Here is an 8,652-nt window from a genome sequence, read left to right as displayed (position 1 = left end):
GGAGATGTAGCAATACAGGTTTTGAAGACAAGGGCTTTAATCTGAGGAGAATGTACTATCAGTAATTTCTCTGACAACCAGCACCAGATCAAGTCATGATCCTCATGAAGCTGAGTTCCATGTTCCTCAGCCTCCACAACATCCAGAACTCGCTCCACTGGGGATTCCATTTATAGTCCTTTTGGAATAGCAAAGTTGTGAAGGGTAAGAACTGAGCTTGGGAGCATACTACAGTGCCCCTTCATATCTATCAAGGCAGTGAAACCTTCCTTTCAGAACTCCGATAGTCTTCTCAATTTCCACACTAGATGATGAAAATGCATCATTGTAGTGATGTGCAGCTGGTGAGGTTGGTATTTGAAGTGGGATCATGACCCATGGAAGCAAGGGATGTATATGACTTGTCTCTCAGATGCCATCCTGACACTTGACTGCCTTCCCTGAGCACAGCTGGGAGGCTGGACTGTCTCAAGACATAAATGCTGTGACAACTCCCTGCAATTGTGGTATTGACAAGGACAATTTGTTGCTGCTGGTCACAAACAATTTGAACATTGAAGGAATGGAATCTGTTGCTGTTCAGAAAATCAGTGAGTTCATAGTAAAAGCCCGAAGTGGCCTAACTTTTTGGTCAGCTTCGCCACCAGTCAAGTGGTTTCAGTGGGGCAGTAGTCAGCATCCTTTCTCCAAAATGCCTGAAGAGTTGCAGAAGGCTGGGATTAGCATGTGGCACAGGGCACCTATCAAATTCAGACAGCATAACATTAACAAAAAGTAGAGAAAGAATGAATAACAATAATTATGTGTCAAATGGGGCGATAAATCTGTATTTCTGGTATCCAATTGTAGCTATTTCTTGAGAATATAGGTTTCTACCTTGAATATGAGCCCACGAAAACCCTGTCTGAAGCGATCGAAGGTTGACGTCAGGCAGCAGGATGTTCTGGCATTAGCTGCGTTAACTTTATGAGAAATGCAGTACCACCTGTGAAACGTTCGGCTTGGCAATGTTTTTCTTTAGTTAAGAAGAAATTGGCGTCACTGAGAAACTGGAGGCCTCTATTCAGTCGCACCCTGTGGCTTCCTGCAAGGCCCCCAAAGCAGGTGCATGTTGTGAAGTGGGAAGTCTAGTGAACACCACAGAGATGCTGTTTAGCAAAAGGCGTCAACGTATGCGCAGATGTGCTGGTCTGCTGAGAGACTATCAATGAGCAGGGGAATAACGGTCACATGACAGTTTAACGGGGATTTCATGACACGTGCTGCCCCTGTTTTGCTGCGCTCTCTCTTTTCGCAGCTGTTGATAGTTAACTGCCGTTTTTCTTCAGTAATTAAATGTTTTCTTTCTCTTCAATTTTTGTGCCAATTTTTTTTTTTTGCTTTGTGGCTCCTCTCCTGAAGGCAGTGCCTCATGCTGTACAATTCCCCTCGGGATCTCAAAGCAACGCCAAAGATGCTTCTCCTGCATGAACGCTCAACATGAGCCTGACCACGGTTCCTTTAGATGGCTCCTACACTTCCATGGACTTGCTCCTTTGCCCTATCACTGTTGGCTTCAGCCTAACCATCAGTCTTGGTGCAATGCAGCCATGATAATGCTCCAAATTCCTTTGAAGCTGGAACTACATTTAGTTGGTTAGACATTCACAGGATTTTAAACAGCCTTTGCCACAAAAGTATATTTGCTAAACAAACAGTTACTGTAATGAAACCTGCAGGATGTTTGTATTTGAATGAAATGGTGTGACTTCCGGGAAACCCATTGATCAATTTCAAACACTTTGGCCTGGATATTAAGAGCAGCGGGTTACGTAGACATAGACAGGGATGGGGGAGGGGGGACGGAGTTTCGGACGGGAAACCTGGACGGAGTTTTAACTCCACAGCGTGCGTCTTTGGGCCCTGACAGGTTCCCCACCCAGAAGTCAGCCTGATTGACAGGCTTGACTTCTAGTCAGGCGGGGAACACTCCGGTGCAGGCCGCAGGACCAGGTAGATCCGATCCCTGACCCCGGGGGACCGATCCCTGGCCCTGGGGGCCATTGTGGCGGGGGGGGGGGGGGAGGGAGTCTGATGGGGGGGAGGTTGGGGGGCTGGGGGGAAGCCCTCCTGCTCCTCCTGGCCCACAAGAATGCTCTGAAGATACTTACCTTCTCCCTGAAGCTGTCCTCGCCTCTCTTCAGCTGCCGGGTTTCCCGAGGTCCAAGGACACTGGCAGCATTCATCTCATGCGTATCATGGCATTTCCAAAGTATGCTTCTTAAGAATAATGCACCTGATGTTAAACCTTGTCACAGCCCAGACTGTAATATAAATTCTGTGGGACGTGAAAAATCAGTTAACAGTACCCGACTTTAACCCTGTGTGCACTGTGACCAGCAAGAAAGAATCCACTAAATAATCCATCAGAGACAAAAATGCTTGATCTTTGTCACACGCCCACAGAGATTGGTTAAGTTTAGAGAGAAAGAAAGAGCTTGCTTTTACATAGCGCCTTTCACAACCTCAGGATGTCCCAAAGCGCTTTACAGCCTATTAAGTACTTTTAGAAGAGTTGCCATTGTTACAATGTAGGAAACATGGTAGCTAATTTGTGCACAGCAAGCGCCCACAAACATAAATGAGATAATGACCAGACAATTTTTTTTTAGTGATTATGGTTAATGGATAAATATTGGCTAAGACACAGAGGAGAATTATTTTTCAATTAGTGCTATGGGATCATTTAAGTCCACCTGAGAGGGTTGACAGAGCCTTTGTAGTGTCCGTGTGTAGATAAAGACACTGAAGACAGGAGTTGGTTCATAGGTATTTACTAAGCAAGTCTGGGGGGGGGTTTCTAAAGGATATACATAATACACAGGCTTATATAGCCCAAGTGGCAATTACCGGCATTACGCACACCTGGGGCTCTTAAAGGCACATACACCATAATTGCTCTTAAAGGCACATACACCACAATTCCTCCCCTTCTAGCTAACTAGTACATCATATTTTAAGTAATTATTAATTACATGTTATATGCAAAATAATATACATTGCTGTATTAATTAATTATAAGTTAGTCTCTCAGGAGGCTTCCTGACTCGGTCCGGATAACGCCTCGGGGGTGTAGTAGTTTCTGGTGGTGTAGTAGGTTCTTCTGGCAAGGCTGATTTGGCTTGAAGGCCAGTGTCGGGTTCATCGGGCTCCAGTATCACCGGATCGGAGGTAGATATGGGTATCTCTACTTCATCGTTAGATGTATAGAGTGGTGGTGTAGGTTGTCCCTTTTCGGATGACTTGATGATTTGGTCAGCATGGCGCCTTATTATGCTGTCTCTGATGTCCACGGTATACATCAGTGGTCCTAATCGTGTGCAGATAGTTCCAGGCTGCCATTTCTCGGTACGGTAGTCCCGGGCCAAAACCGGTTGGCCTATCTGGAAGGCCCTAGTTGGCCTTTCATTCATGCCCTGAAACTGCCGGTTCTCCACGTCCCTTCGGATGTTGGGCTTGACCAAATCCAGCCGGCATCTTAGGTTTCTATTGTAGAACATCATGGCGGGAGTTTGGTTAGTAACCATATGCATTGCATTCCTATATGCAAATAAGAAGTTATCCACCTTGTGCTGAAGTTTTATGTCTTCATTACCCATGGCCTTGATGGCCTTCTTGAAGGTCTGGACAAACCTTTCAGCCAATCCATTGGTGGCGGGATGGTATGGGGCGGACGTGTAGTGCTTTACCCCATTGTTCTTTAAGAACTTTCTGAATTCTTCGGACACAAATTGCGGTCCATTATCAGAACATATCTGCTCCGGCAGCCCATTCCTGGCAAATATGGTCCTTAATACTGTGATGGTTTTTTCCGTGGTGGTGGAGGACATCTTTATTACCTCCGGCCACTTGGAGTGTGCATCAACTGCGATTAAGAACATTGAGTCCAAAAATGGACCAGCAAAGTCGATGTGCACCCTTTGCCAGGGAGATGAGGGCCACTCCCATGGATGTAGAGGGGCCTGTGGCGGAGCATTTTGGACCTTCTGGCATCCTAGGCAGCTCTTGGTCATGTCTTCGATGTCTCCACCGATACCTGGCCACCATACAAACGCCCTAGCTAGGTTCTTCATTTTCACTCCACCCAGATGCCCCTCGTGAAGCTCCTTTAGCACTTTATCCTGGAGTTTGGGTGGAATCACCACTCTGGATCCACACATCAAGGTTCCTCGGCACACTGACAGCTGTTCTCTTCTTTGCGAGAATGCTGGCAACAGTGGTTCGCCATGTGCTGGCCATCCCTTCACTGTTAAATCGTAGACCCGTGAGAGAGTAGGGTCATTTCTTGTCTCCCTTTCAATGGCAGAATTTGTCACCGGTAGACATTCCACTATGGTAGAGTGGAATATCTCTACTGGGTCTACTGTAGGTGCCTCTTCTATCGTTGGCAACGGTAGGCGTGATAAACCGTCAGCATTCCCATGCTGTTTTGACCCTTTGTATTCAATGTTGTATTGGTGTGCCCCTAGAAAAAGGGACCACCTCTGTAGTCTTTGTGCCGTCATAATGGGGACACCTTTTTTAGGGTTGAATATGGAGACGAGGGGTTGATGGTCAGTCAGCAAGGTAAATTTTTGTCCGTGTAGGTAATGGTTGAATTTCTTCACTCCCCATACCAGGCTGAGTGCTTCCCTGTCTATCTGGGCATAGTTACGCTCAGCTGAGTTCAATGAGCGTGACGCAAAAGCTATCGGCCGTTCCGAGCCATCAGGGAATCTATGGGACAATACCGCTCCTATGCCGTAAGGGGATGCATCGCACGCCAGTCTGATTGGTAGTGATGGGTTGTAATGAGCCAAAATTTTCTCGGATGTGATTAAGTCTTTACATTTATGGAAGGCACGTTTACAGTCTTCGTTCCATTTCCAAATCACTCCTGTCTGTAGAAGATCATTAAGAGGGTGTAGAATAGTTGATAAGTTCGGTAAAAATTTATGATAGTAATTTATTAATCCCAGGAATGACCTTAATTGTGAAACATTTTCAGGTGCTGGGGCTTTTATAACTGCTTCAATTTTTTCAGGTGACTTATGCAACCCTTCCTTATTAATTATGTGGCCACAATATGATATCTGATTTTGGAAAAATTCGCACTTGGGGCGATTTGCTCGTAGGCCCCGTTCTTTCAGCCTAGTGAGCACCTGCTCCAAATTGGCAAGGTGCTCGTTGTCGTTTTCTCCTGTTATAAGGATGTCGTCTAGGTAGCATTGAGTCCCCGGAATCCCTTGCAGGACTTGCTCCATAGCCCTTTGCCAGATAGCTGGAGCTGATGCTATTCCAAAAACCAATCGATTGTACTGGTACAGGCCTTTGTGTGTGTTTATTGTGAGATACTTTTTAGAGGTCTCCTCAACCTCCATCTGTAGATATGCCTGTGCCAAGTCAATTTTTGTGAAATGTTTCCCTCCGGATAGTGAGGCGAAAATATCTTCTATCCTCGGAAGAGGATACTGTACCGTGTGAAGGACCGGGTTTACAGTCACCTTAAAGTCTCCACAGATGCGAATTTTTTTCTGTTCCTCAGAGTTATTTTTCAATGTTTTTTTCATGACTGGAACGATGGGTGTTGCCCATTCGCTCCAATCTATTTTGGATAATACGCCTGCCTTTTCCAAATTCTTCAGCTCTGCCTCGACTGCCGGACGTATTGCGTATGGCACCGGTCTTGCCTTAAAAATTTTTGGAATTGCTGTATCTTCCACTTTTATTGAGGCGGTGATGCCTTTCAAGGTTCCTAGTTTCTCTTGAAACACTTCTTTGGCGTTGGCCAAGATGTCTTTTAATCGTTCAGGTATGATGTCATCATTGTTTTTTTCCTTACTGGTCACCGTCAGTGCCTGAATGGAGTGCCAGTCTAAACGTATCTTCCTTATCCATTCACGTCCCAACAACGGTGGACCACCATCTTGTAGAATGTATAAATACAACTTTTGTATTTCTTTGCCGTTGTATACCACAGGCACCCTTATTTTTCCTTTGGGGTAGACTTTCTGCCCCGTATATGTTTTTAAGATAATGGATGTGTCTTTTAGAGGTATATGCGAAAATAGCCTCTCGTAATCTCGTCGATTTATTACGGTTAGAGCTGATCCTGTATCTAGCTCCATTTTAACTGGGGACCCTGCTATTGTGAGGGTAACCCAAATGGTTTGGTAATCCTCTTTGGCAAGTACATTATGTAATTTGAGACAGCTTAGTCTCTTGTTTCCGGAGTCGCTATCGCTATTCTGGTCTTCGGAGCTATTGTCCGTCATCATTTGTACCTTCCTGTACTTTTCTTTATTGATTTTTTGTTTTCTGTCAGTGGATTTATTTTATCCAGATTGGCATACCCGTGCAATGTGTCCAATCTTACCACATTGCCTGCATGCTTTGCCCTTGAACCAGCAGTCCCTCTGGTTATGGGTGGATCTGCCGCAGCGATAACATCTTCCGAACTCCTGTGTCATTTTATGGGTGCCGAAGTCCTGTGTCTCTTGTTGTATCTCTGCAGCTCCTTTTGCTGCTGCTTTGTATGATACAGCCATACTGAAAGCTTTGTCCAATGTTAAATCTTTTTCAGAAAGCAGTCTTTTTTGTGTTCCTTCACTTAAGAGACCGCAAACAAATTTGTCTCAAAGATAATCCGATAGTCCTGCTCCGAATTGGCAGTACTTTGATAGCTTTCTTAATTCGGTTAGGTAATCAGCGTTACTTTCATTCTTGTGTTGATTTCTCTTGAAGAACTTGAATCGTTCCGCTATCAGCAGCGGTGTTGGGTTTAAATGCTCCTGCAGGGTATCAACAATTTCTTTAAAAGTCTTGTCCTTTGGTTTGGCTGGAGTGATTAAATTTCGTAACAGCCCGTATGTCTTCGCGCCCATTAAGTTCAGAAGTACTGAAGCTTTTTTTTCATCTGTTATTCCATTTGCAGTGCAATAAACCTCTACTCTTTCCACGTATGTGGTCCAATCTTCTATTTCGCCATCAAAAGCCTCAATATTACCAGATTTAGGCATTTCAGAAAAGATATGGCGCTTCCCGCACTTTTTTTTTTCTCTCTGTAGCAACGATATGGTGCTTCCCGCGCTTTCCCGCCGCTGCTACCGATAACAACGCTGTTTTACTGTGGTTTCAGTTTATTCACTGTTGGAGACTCGTTCCCAACGGAGGTCTAAACGCTGACCTGCTTGCCGCGCCGGCCGTCTCTCGAGTGCACCCTCCCAGTCTGTTATTGCTTGCCTCCGACTTCGCTGCCTGTCTCAGCTGTAGAGCCCGCCGCTGGAGCTCCAGCCTGACGCCCAGGAAGGATTAGCGCAGTACCTGTCACCAGCTTGGCCAGCTGGTGAAACCACAGTTTCTCTTACTTCCTTGAGTCTTCTGGACGCTGGAGGAATCGATGTCCTTGAGGTGCTGCCGAATTGCAGGTAAGTCCATTTCCACTTCGTCGCCACTGTAGTGTCCGTGTGTAGATAAAGACACTGAAGACAGGAGTTGGTTCATAGGTATTTACTAAGCAAGTCTGGGGGGGGGGTTTCTAAAGGATATACACAATACACAGGCTTATATAGCCCAAGTGGCAATTACCGGCATTACGCACACCTGGGGCTCTTAAAGGCACATACACCATAATTGCTCTTAAAGGCACATACACCACAGCCTTGGTTCAACATCTCATCTGAAAGACCTTACCCCTGACTGTGCAGCACTCCCTCAGTACTGCACTTAACTGTCAGCCTGGATCTTGTGCTCAAGTCTCTAGAGTGGGATTTGAACCCACTACCTTCTGATTCAGAAGCGAGAGTGTTACCATTGAGCAAGGCCTAGGGCCCCGATTTTAACTGCTCCTGACTAGCGGAAATCAGACGGGGTCAGTTAAAATAACGGGAGTCACTTACCCCCTCTGAGCACGTTGCCTTCCCATCGTGTCCCCAGATTAACCTGCTCCTTTGAGCAGATTAGCAGGACACCCGCAGTGCCGGCTCCCCCATCAGGGAAACTGTCGGGAGCCGGGTCCTAAGGCCCAGAAGGTAAATTTTAAAGTTTTATTTTAGGCTTCCTTGTGGGCCATGAGGGGCAGCTCCGGGCCTCAAAAGGAATCCTTGGGCCTTGATTGCACCGGGTTACCCTCTCCCTAACATGGCCAGAACTTTCCGCCTCCCCCGATCGCGGACCCCCACTGACTGCCGGGTCCCAGTGGGGTGTCGGGAGGTGGTGGTGGAGGGGGGTGGGGGGCGGCGGGTGGTGCAGCAGTTCCATGACAGGAGCATCGCAGTTGAAAATCTACCCTTGTGTTCTATACAGAATAGGCCAGTAAAGGGGTAGGTGTGTTTACAAGGAAATACCTTTTGCAGTTTATTATCTGAGTTCTTTGAGTTGTTGACAATGCTACAAATTAAAGGGGCAGATTTCCCACTAGCGTTACTCCAGCTGACAGCCGTTTCCAATCCTTCTTCCAGGATTTCCCACCCAAATATGGGCACTGTAGCAATGCTGGACACTAGGAATGCCACATACTTCTGGTGCATATCGTTGCTGTGGCATGGGGAAAGGGGGAGAGCTTCAATTTTTACAAGCCCCAAGGAAATATAGTCGATAACGGGGTGATCGGTTAATGTCCCAATGCCTCCAAGT

This window comes from Somniosus microcephalus, chromosome 3, assembly GCF_052327205.1.
Source record: "Somniosus microcephalus isolate GS21.2 chromosome 3, FLI_Smic_1.0, whole genome shotgun sequence".
In the NCBI taxonomy this organism is placed as follows: domain Eukaryota; kingdom Metazoa; phylum Chordata; class Chondrichthyes; order Squaliformes; family Somniosidae; genus Somniosus; species Somniosus microcephalus.
The sequence above is the reverse complement of the archived record's forward strand: the minus strand, read 5'-3'. Positions refer to the sequence as shown.